Source organism: Chinchilla lanigera, unplaced genomic scaffold, assembly GCF_000276665.1.
Source record: "Chinchilla lanigera isolate Chin_1 unplaced genomic scaffold, ChiLan1.0 scaffold00025, whole genome shotgun sequence".
Taxonomy (NCBI): domain Eukaryota; kingdom Metazoa; phylum Chordata; class Mammalia; order Rodentia; family Chinchillidae; genus Chinchilla; species Chinchilla lanigera.
In genome coordinates, this window is record NW_004955426.1 from 7,857,696 (window position 1) to 7,883,467 (window position 25,772).

The following is a 25,772-nucleotide window of genomic DNA, read 5'->3' on the forward strand; positions in this document are numbered from 1 at the left end:
TAATTACTCCTGGAAGTATACATATAACATTAAACATATTCATAATTTAAAAATACTGACCGTACCTTGGTTTTAGTGTTATTTTAAAGGTATTTAAGAATAAGCTTTGAGTTTATTTTAAAAACATAATTCTTTGACATCTATCATGTTATCTGAGTTTAAAAAGTTAATAATGTGAGGGGCTGGGGATTTAGCTCAGCGGCAAAGCGCCTGCCTGGCAAGCGCAAGGTCGTGAGTTCGGTTCCTGGTACCGGAGAAAAACCAAAACCAAAAAAAAAAAAAAAAAAAAAAAAAAAAAAAAAAAAGTTAATAATGTGGAACAAACATTCAATATACTTATGTGCTAAATGACAGACTACATTCACTGAATGGAAAGGATTGACAGCATCATACAGATAAATTTAAAAAATATTTCAGCTTTCAGCCAGCAAACCTGGATATTCAAAGCAAAGTAAATTGTTTTTCAAATATCAAAGCAAAATATTGTCATTATCTGTTAGAGGAAAATTTTGCTTCCCATAAACTGAAGCTTATTTCCAACTGTGACATATTTAATGTATGTCATTCTTTACGGGTAGTGATTTTGTATCACGCCTTTATCAAACATAATAACGTGCATTTTAGAATGTTATTCTTGAAAAAAATTAATTAACTGTAAATCTAGATACTATCAAACCTTACATTCATATCAAAATTAGAATACCATGGCGAATTTCATAAATTTTAGAAAAGATAATGTTTTGGCACACTGTTCATTCAAGTGTGTTCCACATAAAATTATATTTGGAGGTACTTCCAAAATATTGCAGGCAAAATATCTACTCTATATGAGAAATGCATAATTTTCCTTTCGTTGGATATGCTATCAATAGTCATTTGTAGCAATCCTCTTTCATTTTTTATGGGTACGATGTAAAAGGTCTTACTCCTTTATTTTAACCTAAAGTTAGCCAACATTTAATAAATTATTGCCCAGATTTTTATTTTCAAATTTTAAGAGACAGTTACCTTAGGTAAACTTACACAGAAAATTTTTTGTCCTTATGTAAAATTATGTCCTCTTATACAGGACAAATATTTCAGATTTGATTTGTTATTCAATTTAAACTTAAATTTATTGGCTGATTGTGCTTTGAATGTGTCTGTTCCAAATATCACGTTAGCATTAAAGAGCAATGTCTAACTGCGAATTCCTGTAGGAGCTGATTAGGTCAATGGGATTAGTGACTTTAGAAAGGACACGAGGGAACTGACAAGGTTCTTTAGTTTTTGTGTTTTCCACTAGATGAAGACACACACAGAGGGTGACAAAAATATACAAAGTGTTCAATTTAAAATATTATGGTAAAAGACTTATTGCTATTAATTCTCCTTAAAATATTTATCTTCATCTGACCACACTTAGTTCACTGTTCTTGCCTCCTTCTGAAGCAACTCTGAATGTTCTCTTTGTGTATATATTTTATGAGGTGTGATGAAAATTATGAGACCTGGTGCTGCCCGGTAACATCCAGTGGAAAGGTAGTCAGTATCTTAAAAGTATGGTAGTGTATCCCCTTTTGCCACCTTCAATGGATCTGACATCATGAGACTCGCTACCCTTCCTCAAAGTCAAAGTCACCAAGAAAGGTACACATTTTGAGTCAATTCAGGACTTTTAGGCAGCAACCATAGAACAGTGAAAGACCCTCATAAAATAAGATGTTCAGAGCTGCTTCAGAATGGGAAAAGAAGGATAAGATAAGTGTTTTCAAGGCAGGGGAAGCATTGTAAGGAGGATTTGTCGTGATAAGTTTTTATTGTAATCGATAAAGAAATTTTAATACTCTCTGTATGTTTCCACCATACCTCATAGATTCTAGGATCTATGAAAAACAGTTCCTCATCAGATCTAAAAAAAAAACTACTAAAGTTTAATTTTGAACTTACCAACCTCTATCAATGTTAGACATTAATTGATTTCTAAATTTCTCAGTGTGTAATATTTTGTTATGACAGCCAGAAAGGACTGTTAGTTATTGAACACATCCACATTTTCTAATATTATATTATGTTTGATCTTAGTTCTTTTGATATTTTATCATTTTTAACGTTATAAGTATGCCTTACAAATTTAGCTTGATAAGTATGTCTTTAATACCTTTGTCTATTACGCTCTTTGTGTTTATTTTCTCATATGAACAGAAACACAGAAACATGTGCTGCCCTTCCAAGAAACTTGGTGTTAGATGAGAGAAGATGCCGTGGAGCCACAATTAGACTCAATGGAACTAGAAAATTTTCATTCTGTTGTTGTTTTGATAAAGTAGAAGCAAAACAGAATGATGACAAGACTGAAGGAATTGAGTGATAACTCATGAAGAGGTAGATAAGGTGGTATATAGAGGAGAAGTCGATTAGCATAAAACCAAGAAATGAAAACTTCCTAGATAGACAGAAAAAGGCAAAGCCGAATGGTGATTAAAAAGATTTTTGGTAAGATTGTTACTACTCTACTGCCAAAATGATAATTGGGAGGATATTTCTGAACAGGACGCTAAAGAAGTATAAAAGATCAGAATCTGCCTAAAGCACATGTGGAAATCTTCCAGAAGTTATGATACTGCGGCACGACATGTTCATTAGGATTTTTAAGAAAGAGTAAGAGAAAGAGTGAGAAACAGAAAAAAAGTAAGAATAAATCAGTACTTTCAAAGTCATTTAAACCAAGTCAGAGAATAGAACATATATAAAAGTATCAAATATAAATATGACTATTTTATTGCCTATCAGTTTATATTATCTCATTTGCCAAAACATAGTGATAAAGGTAGATTTTAAAGAAAAAGATAACAGCATTAGTTTCAACTTTAAACTTAAAATTTACCAGTGTTAGTATTTTCCTGAGGTTTTTTACTCACAAAATTGCTTTGTGGCATTGTTTATGAATGAGCTCATAATCTGAATCAAATTTATCACTAGTGAAAATATTCAACAACATCCTTTCCCCTTATGGCCTATTACTCATTAGTCAGCTCTCTGTTTCTGTTGGGAAATACCTGATATCAAGAGCTTAGAGAAGACATCTTTTGTTTGAGTCATGGGTTCAAAAGGTTCAAATCATGGTCTTTGGCTCCATAGTTCATGTGCCAGTGATGAGGCAGAGCATCAGGGATGAGTGGATAAGGGGAAGTTACTTAGTTCATGTTGACTAGGAAGCAGAAAGGTGAGAACCAGAAAGAATGGGGTGGGGTCAGATACACCCCCCAGGGTCACACACTCAAGGCCCAGTCCCTTCAATGGGCCTTCAGCTCCTAAGATTCTGTAGCATCCCAGTAATGCCATTAAATTATAAATCCATAAATGTGTTAATCCATTGATGCTGTTATAACAAGCATAACTCAGTCACTTTCCAAAACCCCCATTTCTTGAACACTGTGTTGTTGCAGTCCACTATTTCAACACATTATATAAACCCTTCTATGACATTTTACTCAAACATTTTCTATTCAAACTGTAACACACAGGCATCCTGCCAAAGTTAAGACATCCAGTCTCCCTCTGGTATTTCTTGAACTTTGCAAGGAAGTATTAGTGAAACAATTTGAATTTCTAGTTCTAGTAATCATTCTGTTACTTATAAATAATTTACTGAAATATCCTTCAATTGTTTAACTTGTGAATAATACTTACTTGGAAAAATTATTGCCAAAATATAGTAGAAAACACATGTAGGCTCCTGGCAAAGAAAAGATCTACAATAAAAATAAATTTCCTTCTTATACATTTGTAAAAATAAACTTGTGTGTAACTATATTGTTGGATTTTTATCTTTAGAAATTCTATTACTTAACATAATAGCAGAGAAGAGAGAGGACAATGAGGAAAGAATTACAAAATGAACAAATTCCTTTTTTCTGTCTCCTGAAATATTCTACAGCTATAATTTCCTTCCCTAATAAAATCGAAAACATAAACAGTGATGTGAAGTGGTAGTAATGTTATTTTGTATATAAGAAGCTTAAAGGTTGAAAATATCAAAAGAAAATGGTGATGTAAATTTTATTTATAGTGTTTTACATTTTAAAAAATCAGAATCATTCCTCTGTATGCAAATACATTGCACTTAGGAAGTATTTGTGCATTTTAAAAAATTCACTTCTTGGAGCTGGGAATTTAGCTCAGCAGCACAGCGCCTGCCTGGCAAACGTGAGGTGGTGAGTTTGATTCCCAGTACTGGAAAAAAAAACAAAAACAACAACAACAACAACAAAAATTCACTTTTTCTGCCAAACTTCAGCAGTCACTTTACTGACTCGATTATCACAATTTAAATTTAAGGTTTTGTTTTGTTTTGTTTTTGGTTTTTCTCCGGTACCGGGAACCGAACTCATGACCTTGCGCTTGCCAGGCAGGCGCTTTGCCGCTGAGCTAAATCCCCAGCCCCTTAAATTTAAGGTTTTGCTTACCTTGTGGGTGCACAGTAAGGTCTCCTGACCCAGATTTTTTTTTTTCCTAGTGCTGCCAATAGTGGGTATAACACTAAGACTCCTGGAGCAGAGGACAGCTAGAAGCAGTGAAACACTTAGCGGGATTCTACACTCTGAAAGTAAGCAGCATATTCAAAAACAGCACCCTGAATGCCTTTAGCAGTACGGAATCTAATACCTTATCTTACAGATAGCAATAAAAGGTCAGACCCCTTGGACAATCTATTCTGACCAAAATTTTTTGGAACAAGATTCCTTAGGTGTGTTCTCAGAGAGCAATGCATCCATTTCTCTTTTGTTGGCATAACTTCTTCTGCCTACTGTACAAAGGCTAATTTCTACACAAGTACAAGTCAGCCTCAGTATAAGAGAAGCAAAAGTAACCAAATATTGTAGGTAGCTGATAGCCGTAAGAAAGCATTAAGAAATAGAAATATCCTCATTCACTTAAATATTTAGAATAAGTCAGCTGTTCCCAGTTTACTGAGAGAAAAACCCTTAAATTATTTTTTTATAAACAGAAAAGAACACTGTATTTTTCCTATTGCATTCTTATGAAACATTTGATGGGTTTCTGCCCATACAAATTTCTGCTAAGTCATCATGGTGGTGATCCAACATGGAGGCCCAGGGTCAACCACATGTCTTTCCTAGACCAACTTCTGCCTTCCCTCCCCAGGGCTGATTACAACTTCCTTTTTCCTTTCAGTGCACAGGCAACCAATCAGCATCCATTAGGTCACTCAGCACTCCCCATAAACTCCAGCCCCAACCTAGTCCAATATATTCTTTTCTCCCAGCCATACCCTTCAGAAAGTCCTTGCTTGTCTCTCTCTCTCTCTCCCTTTCTCTCTTCTGTCTCTCTCTCTGTCACTGAGCAGTCCTCCCATGCCCAGTAATAAAGGCTCTTTTTACTTCATTTTACCTCTTACCCATGCCAAACCTAACAATACTTAATTTATACTGACTCTAAAATATGAAATACAGAAGACTTGGACTTAAGTATCAGTTCTACCATTAAAACATTTTCCAACACACACAGTGAATGTAATCTAAAGGTTAAATTTAGTCAATTGAAAAGAGGAACACCTGAACTAGTAAAGTGAATACTCCATGAAACACTTGGAAACATTCAGACGTGTACTTTATCCTAGGTGAGTCCCAAGCTGATCTAATTGGCACAATTAAGTTTAACCACTGCATTTCATCCCTTGTAAAACTGACACACAAATACATATTCTTAACCCATACTTGAACCTCCAAATAATCACAACATAATCTTACTTCACATGATCTAACTATCCTACATAAAACTAAAATACAACAATCCCTTTCCCAAGTCTCAAGGTCCTAACACTGCTACAATGTCCAAGTCCAGATCTCTTTTAAGTAAATCACTTTGAAATGACTTCCAGTATTCTTAAACATCTGCAGTATGCTTGTAAAATCTAACACACATTTCTAATAAATAACATTGTGATCAATTCCCACCAAGATGAAGTTATGCATTGTTCTAAATTTGTATTTATAATCTGCCCTCAATGTACTAACACTATAGATTAAAATTTGTTTCAATTAGACACATCAGAACACTTACTTGAAAACTAGTCAATTTTTTTTGAATTATTGAAATCTCTGGCTCATTCAAGTTTGATTTAGCTATCAACTTAGTTTACTTTCCAGTATAAAGATCTGATGTCATCAAATGTGAAGCTTAAATTCATACCCAGTACTGTACCCTGGAAGAATCTCAAAGGTTTTCTTATCAATTAGATCTCCTCCTCTTATAAAACACAGATTAGAATAAAAAGAAGCGATCACTTGCCAGTAGTTCTGAGAGTTAAAGTTTGAGATTATGAAAGTATATGAAAAGAAGAAAGCCATTTTGAGAATTAGCTGGATTATTACATAAAGAGGTGTAAATGAAGTACATTTAAATAAAAAAGAACTTGAAAAAAAGACTAAATAGATTTTACTCAATTTCCTTGCCTGAAGAAAATGTCAGGGAAATTTTTTTCACTTGGATCAATCATCAAAATGGGCAATTAGCAATATTATACTGACTAGTGGCATGGTTTTGTCAGTGATTTATACTTTAATACGGCTTAATCATTTATATCTAAGAACATCCAAAATGTCTTTATTAAACTATCAACTATTTTTTGAAACTATATAGTTCATATTATCTGGTCCTTGCTATCAGATATTATAGCTAGAAGACATTCATTTAAATTGTCTTTATTCCAACTCTCTGAGAAGGGAAATGCCATAAATGATGGAATTTATTTCAAGATGAATATGAGGTGTCAGAGAAATGGTGAATGTCATTTCATTTAGAAATTACAAATAAATGTCATCCTTGGTCATAAATCATGTGATTATTTCTTGACTCTCAAGTCATTTAATTTGTATACCACATTCCCATCCTTACTGGTAAATAGAGATAAATGTCAAAATGCTAGTTTCCAAAATAATACAGCATAATAATTTTTATGCTTTTCAGAAATGTCACATGAAAGATATGCAATAAAAACCTCATTGTTATGGATGGACATGTGGACGAGATACTCCTTTTGAGATACAATTCTATGTGCTCTTTGTATTTCTGAAAATATTGTGAAGAGGCATCAACAGATTGTTCTGGACTATTTATTTCAAAGGTGTTTGTGTAGCAAATGGCTTTGGAACATATATAAAGTGTCTCCTGCTGGAAGGGAAGTCATATATTTGTTTCCTGATCAGGAAAATAAAGATAATGTCTCCCTTGAAAGAAATATCAGGCAGGTGTTCTCATATCCCCATATAAACTGTCATTGCTTCAACTTGGTTTTCCTCAGCTGTGACCTGATGCCAGCATTCAACTGGACACCCCATGCTGCCTGCGAGGAAATTGAGAGCAAGGGCAAAGGCAAGCAGTGAGAGCAGAAAGCTCAGGCTGCCTTCTGTCCTGTGTTTTCGGTGAGTCTTGTCCCTGAGACACCCTGGGAAGTAACTTGTTAGTTGGCAGGAAGAAAACTCAGACCCTTCACAATTTTTTATTAGTCCCTCTTGTGAAGAAGACCTGTGCTGCATAGCACTCTGTTTATATCTTGATCTGTATGTTCTGAATCACATCAGGTACCAGGGAATGTTGGGATTCAGATTTCTAATTTTTATTCTATCAAGAGCTCCATATCCATCACCAAGATGTTGTAATTACTGACAATTGAAACTTTCCTTCTTTCTGAAATGTAACACTTTCTTATGTTGAAAGTCACATGTGGTTAATAGGAGGAAAAGTAACTTTACATAAATTAACTAATTTAATATTTTCCAATATGCTGAGAGACAGTATCACATGTTAGACATTTTTCTAACAAGAAAATGAGATTCAGAAATGTAATCATAACATAACCAGGGGCATGCAGGTAACTGCATCACATCTGGCATCATGTTTATCACCCAGGATGATTTTGCATGTAATTGTGCACTTTTGTCTCAGATATACAAGAAAAAAATTAAAATGTACTGCAAATCTCTATAAGGAGCTCAACGGTAGTTAATGAGAAAGGCATTGTTGAAAAGATTCTAAATAAAAATATGTAATATCATCTAATATATTGTGCAATAAAAGACAACAACATTCTATTTTAAAGTACTATGGCTGGGTATAGTGGTGCATGCCTGTAATTACAGCACTTGGGAGGCTGAGGCAGGAGGATTATTGAAAGTTTGAGACCAGCCTGGGCTACAAAGTGAGCTCAAGTCCAGCCTGAACTGCATAGCAAGAGCCTGTCTCAAAGAGACCAAAACGAAAAAAAAAAGAAAAAAGAAAACACTACAACTTAAACAAATGACAGCACTACCAAAGAGCATAGTGAAATGTTTACTACAAATTCCATTTGACCCAGTTATTCCCCTTCTGAGAGTCTTCCTGAAAGAATTGACAACATCATATCACAGGGATACATCAATGCCCATGTGTATAGCAGAACAATTTGTAATACCTAAATCTTGAAAGCAACTTATACAGCCAGCAATGAATGAATGGTTAAAGAGAATGTGATTTTTACACACAGTGGAGTACTACACTGCCATAAAGCAGAATCACTTCAGTCATTTGCAGGTGAATAGATGGATCTTGAGACTCTGTTTTAAGTGAAATAAACCAGATGCAAAAGATTAAAATCTGCATGGTTGCTTTCATATAAGAAATCCAAAGTATGAATAAAGAGCACAATAATAGATAAAAGACAGAAAGTAGGGATGTGGTTCTTTTAAAAACAGGAACTGGATCAAAAAGATGGAGGGAAGGGAAAGGGAGAGGAGAGGAGGGATGAGAGATGTGTTATGAACATGTACTAGTTCCCAAGGAATGCGGACCTCATGTACTATAACAATGTACTAAATGTACTGAAAAGAAACTAGTACTAAAAGTGTACTAAAATAAAACAGTACACAGAAATAATTTTAGCTTTAAATGTAAAATTTATGTATGAGTGTATGTATGCATGTATGTATATATGTATGTATGCATGTATTGGTACCTGCAGTCTAACTAAGGACCTTGCACATGCTGGGCAGGAGCTGCACACTGTGCTATATCCCTCGTCCTGAATCTGAAATTTAGATAAAAGAAAAATATTAAAGGTGAATATCAGGGATGATCCCTAAAGTGGACTTCAATCTCCTGCAAGGTGTTAGGGTGCAGGGTAAAAAGAATGAGCAAGAGAAAAAATGATGATGTAATGGGAACTTGAATGATCTGTTTTTCACAGGGAATAGAAAGCCATGAAGCAGCCAGACCTCATTTACTGGTCGAGGAAACTTGTGAGGGGATTATTGGATGACTCTGAGGGCAGTGGTAGTCCTGTGCTCACAAGGGTCTTTAACTTGATGAGGACAGTGGGACAGGTGGCAGGTTACCAGGAGGTTTCCGCGGTCCACTCTGGCTCAAAGGGCAGGACAAGGATGGCCTCACACATCCCCTACACTCAATTTGTAGTGTGTGGTCCCTGACAGGTAAAATACACAAAATATAGTAGAGGAGCAACACATTAACTCAAAACTAAAAACCCAGATAGCTAAATATGAAAGTGGAAATTTTTGTAATAGAAAAAATTATATGGGAATGAAAGTGAAGAAGGCAGAGAAAGAGTAAGATGAGGAAAGGGAAGGATTTTGGTCTTTAAATCTCAACACAAATTGAAAAATAAAGAATGATTGAGATAAATAATATGCGCACTATGAAGTAGAGAGACAGACTGAATAGATAGGAAATACTATTACCTCTTTGCAAATAAATTAAAAGTTAATAAACGGGGTAATTTTCAGAATGTATAGATTTCTCAATCTTCCTAAATAAAACACAAAGCCTGAATGCCTTCTTTATTAGTAACAAAACTGGATCAGTAGTTTTAATAATTGTCAGAAAACATCCACATCCTCATTCAATTTTTTGAAATGATCAAAGAAAAGATAATTCCACACCTATAAGATTATCCTAATATACATAAAAGAGTGAAATATGGCTAGCTTGCTTTATGGTTTTGTGATAGTAATTTCCTCATATTTTCCTCATATTTCCTCGTATTTCCATGACTAGTAATCACATGCAGGGTAGAAGAAAGAGGTGCACGAATAGACAGAAGAAATGCTGCGAATCAAGGGGTAATAATTTTTCCCAGGAATTTAAAGCTTTTCTATTTGCCTCACAACACATTCAAGACCTCCTTGGCTTGCTTAGCTGCAAGGGATCATGGGAGATCCTGGAACAGAATCCGCACCTTGACACAATGCAGCTACACAGGTAATTAAGCAACACAGATATTGAAGAATCACAGCGCAGACCCTTGCATGGTCACCAAGTCTCAAGTAGACTTAAATTAAACATTGGTCCTGGCTTGGTGGCATGTGCTTGTAATCCCAGCACTCGGGAAGCTGAGGCAGGAAGTAGGAGGGTCACCATGAATTCAAGTCAGCCTGTACTACATAGTGATTCCCTAGACCAAATAAGCATTGAACATATGATAAAAATGAGTTGTATCTCTGCTGAACCTTTTGAAATAACTAACAAAATGGGAATTACCCGCTAAGTGTACAGCTCAAAGAAAGGAAATGTAAACACATTTTTAATGGAACAATTTATTAATTTCTTAAAGATATATTTGTTGAGGGATGTGTAAAGCTGTTAAATTAATAAAAATAACTGTTATTTTATGCCTATCTTGTGACACATGTTGTTTATATATATATGTGTATATATATATATATATATGTTATGTAAGCAATTATTTAGCAAATTAATAGTATTTCTTTTCAAAGAGAGAAAATTATTGGGCCAATAGTGGTTTCCACATTTTCTCCTATATTCCTCAATGTTACAGTGGGACAGTCCATCAAAATTCACTCAATAATTGTTAAAATAGATTTCCTATTCATGGATTCTCCAAGAAAAGTAGAAAGACTTTCAATTGCTTTTTTATAATTTGAGACATTGTGAAATATTTGCTCTGTGCAGCAATTTTTCACTTTAATTTCACTTATTAATTCATTTGTAATTTCTGTATAGGTGCTGTGGTCAGCAAATCCAAAATCTTTATGGCTGGAGACATTAGTTTAAAAATATTTAAAAATTACATCTCGACCTAGATCACTGGCATGCACCTGCAATTCCCTTTATTTGGGAGACTGAAGCAGGAGGTTTAAGACTTTGAGGCCAGCATTTGTCAACAAAATAGAAAGAAAAGTAAAGAAAGAAAAGAGGGAGGAGGGCAGGGAGGAAGGAAGGAAAGAATGAAGGAAGAAAAGAAGGAAGGAAAAAGGGAGGGAGGGAGGGAGGAAGGAAGGAAGGAAGGAAGGAAGGAAGGAAGGAAGGAAGGAAGGAAGGAAGCAGAAGAGAGGAAAAATCATACCTTATTACTGCAAAACTATAAGTATGGGAAGATATTCTTGGAGAAAATACTGCTAAGCTTCTAAGTTTAAAAATACAAAAGCTAAAAATTTTTAGAATTTACTGTTAGCAAAAAGTGTTTTGAGTTGAATATGTTCTGCTCATTACTATTAACTGCTAAATTGTTATAAAAAGTATTTGAAGTTAAATATATACTATTAATTAATGTTGAATTCCTACTACATACTATTTTTGTTTACTAAGTGTTTATTATATAGCCCGACTGTTATAAACGCTCTCATGCATAACATCCATTGATTATTTTTCTTCTGTTGAGAGGGAACTGGTTCATGCAGATTTGTAGGCAAATTTCTTACGTGACAATGAAAGGAATCTCCTCTGTGTTGCTCCTGTCCTCCTGTCTTTTTTCCTAAGTGGTTTTTAAATTTTTTATTTTAAAGAGAATAGTAAAAAACAAACAACAGCAAAATGCTAACAATATAGACAAAAATAAAATAAAGCAAAAGCAATAAAAATGACAGGGTTTCAGAACGAAATGGTGGGAATTAGCAGTGGCTACTATATTACATACTGTTATCTTCAATGAAGTTGCTCGGATACCAGGTATAAGAATATAAGACTGATCAAACCATTAAAGAGAATAAAAAATAAAAACAAAACAAAAATTTAGAAATTATAGCGTTTCACTACACAAGATGGTAGGAAATCACGAATGGTTGTTATATTGCATGTGAGTTGGAAAATGCTGCATTTACTTTTTGAAGGATTATGTCGTGCATTGAGATTTCCTTTAGTATCTGATAGAATTTACCTATGAAACCATCTGAGCCTGAAATTTTCATTTGGGAAGAATTTTAAAAACAAAATAATTTATTTAGTAGAGAAAACAACCCATTTATTTAAAATTTTTTCTGATATCAGTGCTATAAGTAGTTTTCCCCAAAGGATTTGTCCATCATATGTAAACTAACATATTTATTTAAATAGTTTTCATAATATTATATACCATTATAATATCTGTGAAATCTCTTCATATTCTCCTTTTACTCCCAGTGATAATGATCAGTATCTTGTTTATCATCATCTGTCTTCGAGTGATGTCAATTTTATTTTTTTTTCCAGAAGACTAAATTCTGACTTCACAATTTTTCTGTTGTGCATTGATTTTGTACTGCAATGATTTCTGTTCTTGTTATCATTTCCTTTCTCCTAGTTTCTTCAGATTAAAATATTTTCCTTGTGTTTTTGAGATACAAGATTAGATTATTGATATTCAACTTCATTTACTATCGCACATGCATTTAAAAACATTGTCTTCTCATTGAAAACCGAGTTAGCTGGATCTTACATTTTAATAGTTTCAAAATCAATCACCCAATTCAAAATATTTTCAGATTTCTACTCTAGTTTTTTGACCTTTGTGTTATTTAAAAAGTGTTGCTCAATTTTCAAATATTTGATGATATTGGTTATTTATCTGTTATTGGTTTCTAGCTTATTCCCATTTTGTTTTCAGATTCTTTCTTTGTTGTTGTTTTTTTGGGGGTGTGGGGGTTGTTTTTTTCCAGTACTGGGAATTGAACTCATGACCTCGTGCTTTTCAGGCAGGCGCTGTGTCACTGAGACAAATCCTCAGCCCCAATATCAGATTCTTTGTAGTATCATTTCAGTCTTTCATGATTTGTTGAAATTTGTTTTATCCCTGATCAAACAGTCTCTGTTTGCAAAGGGGTTGAATATAGGGTGTTTTCATTCTTTTTGCATTAAGTAAGCTTCATTTGTGGTGTTGATTTTTATTATTAACATTTATTGGTGCAATTTAGATATACAAAATGATCACATTCATCATAGGGAATTTGTACTTGTGCATGACACATTTTCATTTCTCTTTTTAATCCACATTCCCCTCCTCTCCCTTCAATAACTGTTCCCCTACTTATTTACATTTTATTGTTCTTTCCTCATTTTTCTATTCCCTTCCTTTCTTTCTCCCTTTCCTCTCCTTAGATCCCATTTCCTTTTGAAAAAAATTCTTCTATTTTATAATATCTATAATATATTTGGTTCTTATTTACATTTCTCACAACAGAAAGACAATATGATTTTTACATGTGTACCTGACCTATCTCACTTAAGAATATGGTTTAAAGTTCTATCCATGTAGCTGTAAATGTCTTGAGCTTATCCTTTATGGCTCAATATTACCTCATTGTGTAAAAAAACCACATCATTTTTATGCATTCCTTGACTGATGGGCATGTGGGTTGTTTCCAAGATTTAATTAATACAAATTGTGCTGCTATGAATGTGAGTGTGCATATATTACTATTGGATGATGCTTTTAATTCTGATGAGAAGATATGAAGAAAGAGAATAGCTGGGTCAGACAGGACCTCTACACCTAGTTTTCTGAAGTATCTCTACACAGATTTCCCCAGTGGTTGCCCCAGTCAACACTCCAATGAACAGTGGAGAAGGGTTCCTTCTCCCTCACCAGCCATGTCAGCATTTGTTGTTGGTTGATTTCTTGATGATAGCCATCTTTCTGGAGAGAGGTGGAATCTCAGCATTGTTTTAATTTGCATCTCTAAATTGATGAGTGACATGGAACATTTTTTTCATATATTGATTTGCCACTTGTATTTCTTCATCTGAGAAGAGTGTATTCATCTCAGATGTCCATTTTTTTGATTAGTCATTTAAAATTTTCCAATTCTTTATATGTTGCAGGTATAAGTCCTTTGTCTGAGGCACAAATAGCTAAAATATTTTCCCACTCTGTGGGTTGTCTTTGCACACTATTGATGATTTCTTTTGCTATACAAAACGTTTTTACTAGGATGAGATCCAAGATGCTTATTCTTTGTAATGTTTCTTGTGTGATTTGTGTTTTGTTCATAAAGTCCTTGCCTACACTTATGTTGTCAAGAGTTCTACATATTTTATCTTCCAGCGGACTTCATGTTTCTGTTTTAATATTTAGGTCTTTGATCTATTTTGCTTTTAGTTTAATGCAAACCAACAGACATGGGTCTAGTTTTAGTCTTTGGCATGTGGGAAGCCTGTTTTTCCAGCAGTACTTGTGAAAGAGGTTGTCTTTCTTCCAGTGAACATGTTTGGCTCCTTTGTCAAAGATAAGTAGGCTGATTGTATTTGTGTTTGTTTATATCTTCTAATCAATTCCACTGATCCTTAGGTTTTTTCCAGTAGCATGCTGTTTTAATCACAGTAGCTTTGTTGCATAATTTCAAGTCAGAGATTGTGATTCCCCACTTTGCCTTTTGTGTACAGTTTTTATGCTATTTTTGGTCTCTTCTGGTTTAAATGAACTTTATGAAGTTTTTATCTAGTTCTGTGAGGTATATTAATGATATTTTGATTGGGATTGCACTAAATTAATATAGCAAATTTGGAAGTATGGTCATTTTCACCATGCTGGTTTTTCTTCCCCAAAAGGAGGGATATTTTTCCATTTTGTGACACCCTCTTCAATCTCCTTCTTCAGAGTACTGTAGGTTTCAATGTAGAGATCTTCTACTTTCACTTTTAGATTGATTCCTAAGTATTTCTTTTTAAATGCTATTGTAAAAGGTATTGTTTCCCTAATTTCTCATTCAGTGAATTTATTATTTATGTTCAAGGATGTTATTGATATTTGACTGTTGACTTTGTATCCAGATATGTGACTTGGTTTTGAAAGTATTTTGGGGGAGTTTTTGGGAACCTCTATGTCAAGTACCGTTTAGTCCTCAAGTAAGCATAATTTATCCTCTTCTTTTCTTATCTTTACTCCTTTCATTTGTTTATCTTGTCTAATTGCTCTGGCTAATGTTTCCAGAACTATGCTGATTAAGAATGGTAAGAGTGGAAATCCCTGTCTTGTTCTTAATTTTAGAGTGAAAGCTTTCAGCTTTTGACCATTTAATACGATGTTGGCTGATGGTTTGTCATAGGTGGTTTTTATCAGATTGAGATAAAGACCTTCTACTCTGCTTTTCCATAGGGATTTTATCAAGAACTGGTGTTGGATTTTGTCAAATTCTTCTTCTGCCTCTATTGAGATGATCAGGTAATTTCGTATTTGGGTCTGTTGGTATGGCATAGTACTTACTCTTGTGCCAATGAGCTATGTTGCTTGCCCCTTCAATTATTTTTTGAGACATGTTCATTTTCACATACTTCAAATGAAAAATATTTACTTAGAGGATTTTTATACAAATTTATTTTTTTGGAAATTGGGAGTGAACCTAAGGCCTGTGCCATTTAATTAAAATTTAGTTAAAATTTAAACATGTTTAATCTACTTTGGGCAAAATAATTTTTAAATGCAACTATTATAACTCCACTAACAATAATGGAATATTACTTTCAGCATTTTTTTTTAAAACTTTGTTTTCAGCAGCAGGTGCTAGTTTATAGAAATTCAGCATAGTCTCCTGAGACTGAAGTTTCTCTTAAGGAAAATCATAAATCAGGGTTATGGGAAAAAAATCTAAAGTCAAAAAATGTGAGGAAAAGAAATGAAACATGAGATATGTGTTTCCATCAGCATTGTTGGCAAATTGGCCAGAATCAGAGTCAAAATTTCAAGTGATCAGCCCTCATCTTGATTTCAAGGATCCTACCTAGCCCACAATAACAGACCAAATTAACAGCACTTTCCTCACCTTTTTTCTATTATGAAATTGCAACTGTCAAAACAAAATGAGAGGATTGCTTCTCTGTTTTCCACTTAGTGATTGGGCCACTGCCTGGTGCATTCGTGCTTTGCTCTTGGAATGAAATAACTATGATTGATTTTACAGGTACCTCTTGATGATTTGTCAGCTTGTATAAAGCCAGTCACTTTTATACATTCTAGAAAGACAGATGTGTAAAAAACTCTGTCTTCAGGGATCTTTTAAATGATTAAACAGAAGTATCTGCAGGAAATTTTCAGGCTTGCCTGCATTTGTCACATTTATCTTTCAGTATTTCTTTTTATATCAGGGTCCAATGACCATAAAAAATGTATGAAAAACCAACAGGAAGTGATTTTGGTATTCCCCTTAATATGGGTTTTTACAGGCTCAATTTAATGTTTTTCCTTACGGGGCTGACCCGTAATTATTTGCTGAGGAAATCCTTTGGATCTGCTCTGAAGCACTCTCCTGGCCCACTTTTATAATATGGTTGAATAGCAGTCTACTCAGGGAGAAGTAATGGTTAGACCCTTTCAGTCTCATAAGAGGGTTCAGTCATTCATGCAACAAATTTATACTGAGTGCCAGCCATATGCCAAACACAATGTTCAAGTCACTTAGATTGTTTCAGTGAGTAAAAGACAAAACTATTTGCCCTTGTGAAGGATATCAGAATGGTTGCAGAAGTTAAAAGAAAACACTGGGTTTGCAAATATTTTGTAATGCAAAATACTCATCTCCAGCTATTTCTCAAAGTCTGTACCTTGAAAAGCACAGCAACACATTGATCAAAGGCATGGGAGAGAGAAATCATGTCTGCTTTCATTTGCTAACGCCATCATAACACAGAGGCACAAGATGGGTTCTTTAAATGTGGATATTTATTGTCTCACAGTTCTGCTAGCAGGGAGTCTAACATCATGGTGTCAGTAGGACTGACTTGAAGACACATCATCCTAGTTAGACTTTGTCTTTGCTTGGCTTTGCCCCTGTGTCTCTTCACATCATTTTCTCTCTTCATGTCTTGGGCAAATGTGCTCAGTCACACTGACACCAGAATTGGATGGGGGCCAACTTAAGTGACGTTTTAATTGAATTAATTATGTTTGCAGTGACATCATTTCAAAATAAAGGCACATTTTAAATACTAAGGATTAGTATTCCAGTACAGGAATAGGGGATTCACAATCCCACCTAAAGCAAAGTGTTTGGGAGAAGTTCTAGAGACAGATTCCATAAAGCCATATGGACTTGAGCCATGAGTTGTGACACTTTACCTCTCTTACTTCAGCCAGAAAACCAAATTTCCAAGAATTTGATTTGATATTGTGCATTGTTATACATTGAGAGATTAGAAAAAAATACTTGCAAAATTTACTAGAAGGAGGCTATCATTCATTTACTAATTTTATAGTGGTGTTTACACATCTGTGAGGATCTATGTATCTCAAAAAATATTTTCAGGTCTTAGTATTAATATGTGAGCTAAATAAACACAAAAACAATATTTTAATTTACAGTTAGTGTAATTTACAAAATCAAAAGTGATTTTACCTTATATATTGCCTTTGGGATCTATAATTATAGTAAATATGAGAATGATCACTTTTATACCAAAATGTTGAGTGTGCTCACTTTATTATCTTTATTCATTGAAAAAATATTAGTTCAAGTATATTTTTTCCTCATCTGGTGCATATGTTTTACATACTGTTTTAACTATATTTAAGAAATGGTGTTTATAAAGCATGTGAAAATAATTTGAAATAAAAGCATAATTGAATCTATATTATATAAGCAACATGTGAAGACTTATTCAGTTAACACATGAACAGAATCTTATTTTTTATTTGTAAATTATTGCTATTAGCAAATTTTTGACAAAGATTTTATTTCAAAATATTCTGCCTCATGTATGTTTTCACTTATAGCTAAAATATATCACTTAAATTCTAAAACTCTGCTAACCTTGTTTATGATTATTTGCTCTTTAACCAAATACATCCTCTATATGCCTCAGGTGAGCAATTGTGTCAGGTCAAACATATTAGAGAAACATTGAAAAAGTATCTGCAGGTTAGTTAGCATGCCCAACACAAGGCACCTCAGAAACATGCACACACAAGATGACTCAATCAGAAAAATATTTTCAAAATTTAAAGTACTTGCAACATTTTCTATTTGCCCCCTGCCCAGTAGTCTTTTGTTCATTGATGTCATTTAGGACAAGTTAATTGGATTTCTGGAGCACTTAAAGCCTTTATAGATATTAATGTTTGTGACTCTGTAGAGTTGAAGTGAACCATGAGCAATGAGTCATCAAACTATCAAACATAGGGCATAGATAGAAAAGTGAGCAGCCATTCATATTCTGTGTTCTATTTTAAGTTATAGTTGGTCAAATTCATCATATGTGTACAGTCACACAAATATGCATTATCAGTTCCTGCCCTAAATAGTATAATTCTGACAATTATAAATGACTGAGGTCTCCTTTACATAAATTTGCTTTTTAAAATATATAATGAAGAGCTAGAGGTATATAGTTCAGTGGTAGAGAAATTATCTAGCATGCAGGAGGCTCTGACTTTGATCTTCAACATCAAAAACAAAGCAAAGCTCTAGTGCAAAAGGAGTCTGACTTATGTGCTTATTATAAAAAGTAAGAAAAATATAGATTGTGTTTAAATCTCAAGGAATGATTTTTGTTGTCTCCCTTCATAAGTTCCTACAAGCATTTTAGAATATATTACTATCAACCATTCATTTCTTTTTTTGTTAATTTTTACACATTGCTATTTGAAAATCTATACGTGTGATTATCTATATATACCCACATTTTCCAAATTACTAGTAATGTAACACCAGTAACTGAATGAAATGGAAATATGTCCATTGATTGTTTCCCCTCAGAGTATTTGAATAAAATCACATCACCATTTTCATGTGTTCCATACTTACACTATTTTTATTATTTAAGATGGGATTGCTTTAAAGAGCATCCATCTTTGGATTTTTTCTTAGATTTCTGATTGTTACCTAATCAAATGTAAGCTTACTTACATGTCATTAATCAAACTCTTCCAATCAACTTGATGATGATATTATTGTACAGTTTTAACATAATAATGTGGTTTTATTAGTTATCCTTTCCTCATTCCCTTATTTAATTCTTAGTCTATCAAGTAAATTTAAACATCCTGCAATTTCTTCATTTGTAGTATGTGGTAAAAAATTCAAATGCCCATTTAAATACTAACTACACCTCTCAAGAACTGATGTTTGACAACTCTTACTTCTAGGCTACTAAGGAATAATCTTTCATATGTTTAGTTAGAATAAATGCATATCATATTTCTAAACTACAATTATGTTTCCACTTGTCTTCATTCTTTTTTATCCTTAAATTTAAGCATAGATTTAACCACTATATTTTTTAGTTTTTTCTCTTCTTTCTTGAGATCATTTCTGATTTATTGTGCTACTTATCAAATGCTTTTTTCCCCAATCTATGATTTTTCTCACAAAATAATTCATTTTTTTTGTCCTTGAATATTTAAAGCATCTTTCCTCATACATCAAGAATGACGTCTTTATGGGATATTCTTCTTTTTGCTGAGGGAGCAAAATTAGCAAGAGAGTCTGTTGAGAGGAATGTATGAACAACAGAAAAAAGCTTCTACTGGTGAGAATGTAGGAATAACGTAAGATAGCGAACTACAGAAAAATCTTCAAGACTTCCGCAGAAAAAGGGGGAAAAAAGTACAAAGATGTAAAGAAGGAGAAAATGAGTAAAGACAAGTAGAATCTTTGCCTGCTTTGTGCTTCCGTCACCCTTGTATTATTGGGATAAGGAGTTGCCGGGTTTGAGCATCTGTGTATTCCCTACTCTTTTTGCTTCAAAGAAATATCTTCAAATATGTTATGTGCATACTTAAGCCAATTGCAGTTCACCAGTCTGATCATTCGCCAGATAAGAATATTAAAGTTCAAAAATATTTAATAAGGGTCTCTAAGCCACACAGGTAGGTAGAAGGCCAACTACCTTAAAACCATACTTTCTGTTTGGAAAAGCAGATGTGTATAAAAATAAACATTGACTCCCACATAGAACAATAGTTTTCAGCAATGATTTATTTTCCATTGTTTTATTAGAGCGAAGACAACCTTTGATGGGAAATCTCTCATGCCACCCGGAGAGATCAATAACTTTCTGAATAGCTGGAAGTTGGGGAAAATCTGCAGCTAAAGGAGAACAGTGATATGTGATACATCATCAAATAAAATGCAAAAGTCTGCTTGAAACGACTTGTTTCAAAATATGAGAGGTCTGCGGGACGATGCCTGTGGTTTGAAAAATTGCTTGAGGAAAAATATGAGGATGAAAAGCTATGTTCTCCTCTCTCTCAGTTCCTCCTTCAAGAAAGGCTCAACAAGTTCAAAACTGAAGCAAAGCCATTATTACCAGAGGTGTGCACTGGGGAGGATGTCGAAGGCGCTGCGATGCAGTTCCTATTCCCAATGTGCTTTCTTCTGTAAAAATCTTTTATGACTGATGCAGATTCTGAGAAGCAAGAACAGGCTGGGGAACACATATCGAAGTGCTTCAAGCATCAGTACACTTGCTATTTAAGCTTGCAGTCCTTCCAGCTCAGGATAACTGCAGTAAAATGTGTGATTAGGAACAAATAAACCATAATCATTTTCATGGAGGTATGATAGTATTCCTACTCATCAATTTTATAAAAACTGCCTAGGTTCATATTTCTCTATATAGTTAATTAAAAACATGGTTCAAGTGTTCCTACAAATGTTGAAATGCCAAAACACTAAAATTGTGAAATCAGTTGGGTCTGTTGGAGAAGAAGATGAAAACCTAAGCAGACGTAACGGTTTTTATGTTTGATTCCTTTTGCTATGCTTTGTATCTAGTCAGGTTTTACTAACCCGGAAGTATATGTTTACTTTCCAAAGAAGTAATTAAACTATTCAGCAATTCAACAAATTTCAGAGAGGGCATCGCACAACGATGGAGAAAAGGAACAGCCTCTAGGAGAAGAGCCATAAAACAGTCAAGCTTTTCCTCAGAGAAGCGGCACCACGCATTTGCAGAGCACAGCGTCTGAAAGGCCATTATACTCTTCTCTAACGTGTTAATGAAAATGCTCTGCGTGAGCAAGCGGGGACTGAACGATTTCAGTGGCAGAGGCCTAAAATCCTGTCAATAAACAGGAATTGTCTTTCTAATGCAGATCGCTTCAGGACCAGAATATTAGAGGTTGTGCAGAAGCCAATCAATATTGAGCAAAACAGACAAAAAAGAAGAAAGGAAGAAAATGCCACAGACATTACTAGTTGAAGTCACTTGTGTGATGGGTTTTGCTGAATCTCTATGATGGGAGGTTGGCAGGTAATATGAAACTCGCTATATATATAACAGTAATTATACTTGTGTGTGTGTGTGTGTGTGTGTCTGTGTGTGTCTGTGTATATGTGCATTTTACATGCAGACGCACACACATACACACACATACACAACACTCTATATTGTTCTCATTTTATGATGTCATTTCTGTTATTTCGCTTCATTGAAAATCTTCTTCATTCATTTATTAATCCTTATTAAACATTTATTGTTTGGTTAAATCAAACTGAATTTTGTACCAAATAGACCCCCTCAGCTCATTATTTTTGTTGAAATTCCTGTGGAGAGTATAGCAGAAAAAAGAAAAAAAAATCATTAGGAAATGCTGCTTTAAAATAACTGGTTGTTGTAGTGGATGCTCTATTTATAGCAACAGAAAAATCCTATTGTAATGAGTACTGGTGGATTTTCTCTCATTTCAGAAGTCTAGAACATCACTGGCTCCCAGAAGGACACACACAGTGATACCCGCATGTGACCGCTTTATACATTCTGAATTCTCAAATGAATGCTGAAGGATGCTCTGCAGTCATTTTATGACATAATTCTAATGCCCTTCCTGCTTCTACCAGTATTAAAATCCTAAATATGAGCACAACATTGTCAGAAGCACAATAGAAGAAAAACACTGCTGTATTTACTAGGTCTATGTTTTTCTACTAATGAAAAATGCTATTTCCTAAAATGCAATTTGATTTTTTTACTCTTTCTGAAGCACTGAGAAGTGGCATGAGCTGAGAATATATAGTTAGTTTTTCCAGTGCTTTCCTGGGTATGTGCTAAGAAAATTACTCTTTAATGATGCCAACTTAGTAGAAATCAAATGGAAATTGAAAAGTTCATAATGTCTGAACTAATATTAACCAAGCTGATGTTAAAATCAAGAGCATGAAACTCGAGAAAGAAATAACTGAGGTATCAGCTGCTTGGAAAAATAATCATGTAAACAGAATAGAAACAAAAGACAACATTTTCAGGGCCGAGTTTTAAACAGTTTTAAGCAGTAGGGCATCATGAAGGGTGGGGAATAGGTGCCAATGAGGTAAGGAACAGACACCTTACTGGACACTTGGGTATAACACGCAAGCTCTGAAACTTTTACTTCTGTTGTTCTTGTGTGTGAAGGTTATTGCTTGTTGGCTGGAAATGCTAAGTCACTAAGGTGACCAATCATAACTAGTATGTAGCAAGTGCTAGAAAAGAAGCTGTTTTACCAGAAATGGACACAGCAATGTCCTTTTAAAACATCTGGAAATGTGAATTCTCCAGGGAGCTGCCACAGTCTCTTCTGCCTACTCCGCAGACATTGGATACAACCCTATCTGAAAAGGGAGGGGATGAACATGTCCAAATGGGCTTGGTGAAATTCATTTCGTTCATTTGGAAATATTCTGCTCATTCCAGAGGGGCAAATCCTTACTGATTTGTCATTTGGGAATGACAAAACCATACTATACGCCCTGTTTTAAATAAAGCCCGATGGTCCCCAACTGACTTGCTCATTTCTTACTGAGTCACAGAACAGAAGTGACCCTAAAGCAAATGCATAGTGCCAATTGAATATACAGAATTTCAAGTAGGTCCTTTGGAAAACATCGTTAAATTCCAAATGTTGTTGGTGGAACAAACGACTTGGAATTTAACCTTATAAATGTGAACTGTTTACAATTCTTATGAACGTTTTTTTAACAGTAAGTTCATCCAGTTGAGTAAGATCAGCTTCAAGGCATTATAAAACTGACTGAGCCTTACTTTCAAAGCCTTGAGCATGTACTTTCTTTCTAAGTCTAATGGTGCCATTTTGAGTTTTATACTTGATATTCTGTAAAATCAAATTGAAACATCTTTAACTGTCTGGTAGTTTTGTGGATAATTTAGCATGTACCCATTTGTAGCAATTTTTTTCAAAGTAGTTTGCAATTACTCACTGATCTATAAGTATTGAAACCCCATTTCAAAATACTAACATGTTGTAATGATGTATTTCCTGTTGTCCATGGGCTTTACTGTAATTGAGGTAATTAAAGTCATTAACATGTAATTCTCTACTCTTATTCGTTATAAAAATGCTTTCACCCACATGTGCTAGGTATGAAACAGTTAACTGACAGACACATAGGTATTAGGAGCAAGGGAACATTGGGAAGCACTACACAGAGCTGGATTTTTTAGGTTTTACTCAGTTAACAATTTTTTCTTCACTGTCAGAAGATTTTGCAGCCTTTGTAATCTCCCACAGGTTTTTTGCAATTCCAATAGAGTCTGAGACCTGACGTACAACTCAGAGAAAGATAGTGAGGCCAATCACAGCACACAGACAGCAAATTCATCATGGAGTGCTGGGTCACAGGGTCATATAGTTTTCCTTAAATGCTATACAGGGAATGATTTAAGAAAATGAACACTTAGATTTAAACAGCTCTGAATGTCTAGTTTAAGGTAGAGAAAACATAAAATACTGTATTATTATAACTCCAAAAGAATTAAAAATAAAAACTTTCAAATACCATTAAAGTAATGCTAGTAAAATGATATTAAAAACAAAAAATGCTATTCAGAAACATGAATAATCATTTAATACAAAATCAGTACTACATTTTGTTTCATGTTGTTTTACTTTGTAGTAAGAATAGCTATTTAAAAGAAAGAGAAACAAAATATTTTCTATTTATAAGAAATTGAAAAGTCAGAGGTTTGAATTACCTAATTATCTCAGATTTTCTAAGAGGTAGAACCACTACTTGAAACCAATTAATATGTGTCCAATAATCCTTTCCTTCCTATTAATATTCATAATGTTTTTGATCTATATATGCAAGTATTCAAATCAGGTAAAAATACACCTTTAATATTCTTTCATTTTGTTATATACACCTAACTTTTCCTTTATAGATTAATAATAATATATAACAGATTCTATTTTGAAAATGTGTCTATCAATGAAATAATTGTTCTGCAAAAATTCTCTATTACTTTTAACCTGCAAAATCCTCTACTAAAAATATCTGTTGTATTTTATTGAGCATGGACTTCTCGGCTGGGGATTTAGCTCAGTGGCACAGCACCTGCCTGGCAAATGCAAGGTTGTGAGTTCAATTCCTGGTATTGGAAAAAAAAAAAAAAAAAGAGAATGGACTTTTCTTTACTCTGTTACCTCACTTTAATAGAATATTTTCTGTTAAAAATAATACTTCAGGTATATTCTATATTAGGTGCTAGTGAACCATAAAAATTATTGTCTTGTACAAGATATTTTCTCTAAAAATAAATATCAATTGATACTATACTATTTAATCAGGCATATTTGAATAAATTCTTATTTCTCTTATGACAGTATGAACTGAATGTTATAAAATGATCAGTTGATAAAAATCCATTACCTTTTAATTATAGTGATTCCTAAATTGGACAATTTGCATCACAAAAAGGGTATATTGGCTTGGGCATTGAAAAATGCAATTCTAGATACCAGCAAATGCCTAAATGGCTATGCATTGTCCTGATATTTCAACAATAAAGGAAGTAAGTAGATTCTTGCCCAGCAAAGTAAAGAGGAATTTGGGGGGATTTTCATGTTCTTAAAGCAAAATCAACTGAAACTTGAAGTGAAAATTATTTACATATATACTTCAAACTTATTACTGGTTCTGTTTACCCAGAAGACCAAAACTGAAAGTCAAGTACTTGAGTGCTAAAGATGGTATATTTATAACATTATATATTTATAGCATCAGTTTTATTGCATGCATTTTGCTGACATGTGATTGCTTCAGTTGATTAAATCTTGTCATTACCCTAGTCACTTAGTGGAATTACATATTTTCCTTATCTTTCAATCATTAAAATTATAGCTCTTTTTCCTATACCTGGTGGAACTATTAGGCAACATAAATAACTGTATGTCTATGAATTTATATGTACCCTCTATATTATGGCTTGTTAGCAGAGCATATGTTTGTATTCTTCCTGACAACAATAGTAGGGGAAGTTTTCAAATAGTTTTGTAATTAAATAACCATATGACTTAAATCTACAAAATTAAATTTCAACATAAATTTTGTGCACATACCTGGCCCATAAAAATTCTATTTCCATCATCTTTCTTCCTTGGGCAAGGTAAGGTAATAGAAGCAACCAAGGCAAACATGGTGGCATGAGCGTAGGATGGAAACTCTGGTCTGCCTAGGTTTTGAGGAACCACACTGAGCTTCTCAGTCACCTACATCTACCAGGAAAATTAACTTTTATCTAATAAGGTGAAGTCATTAATCCATTTTATTTGCTACACATGTTGAGGCTATTGC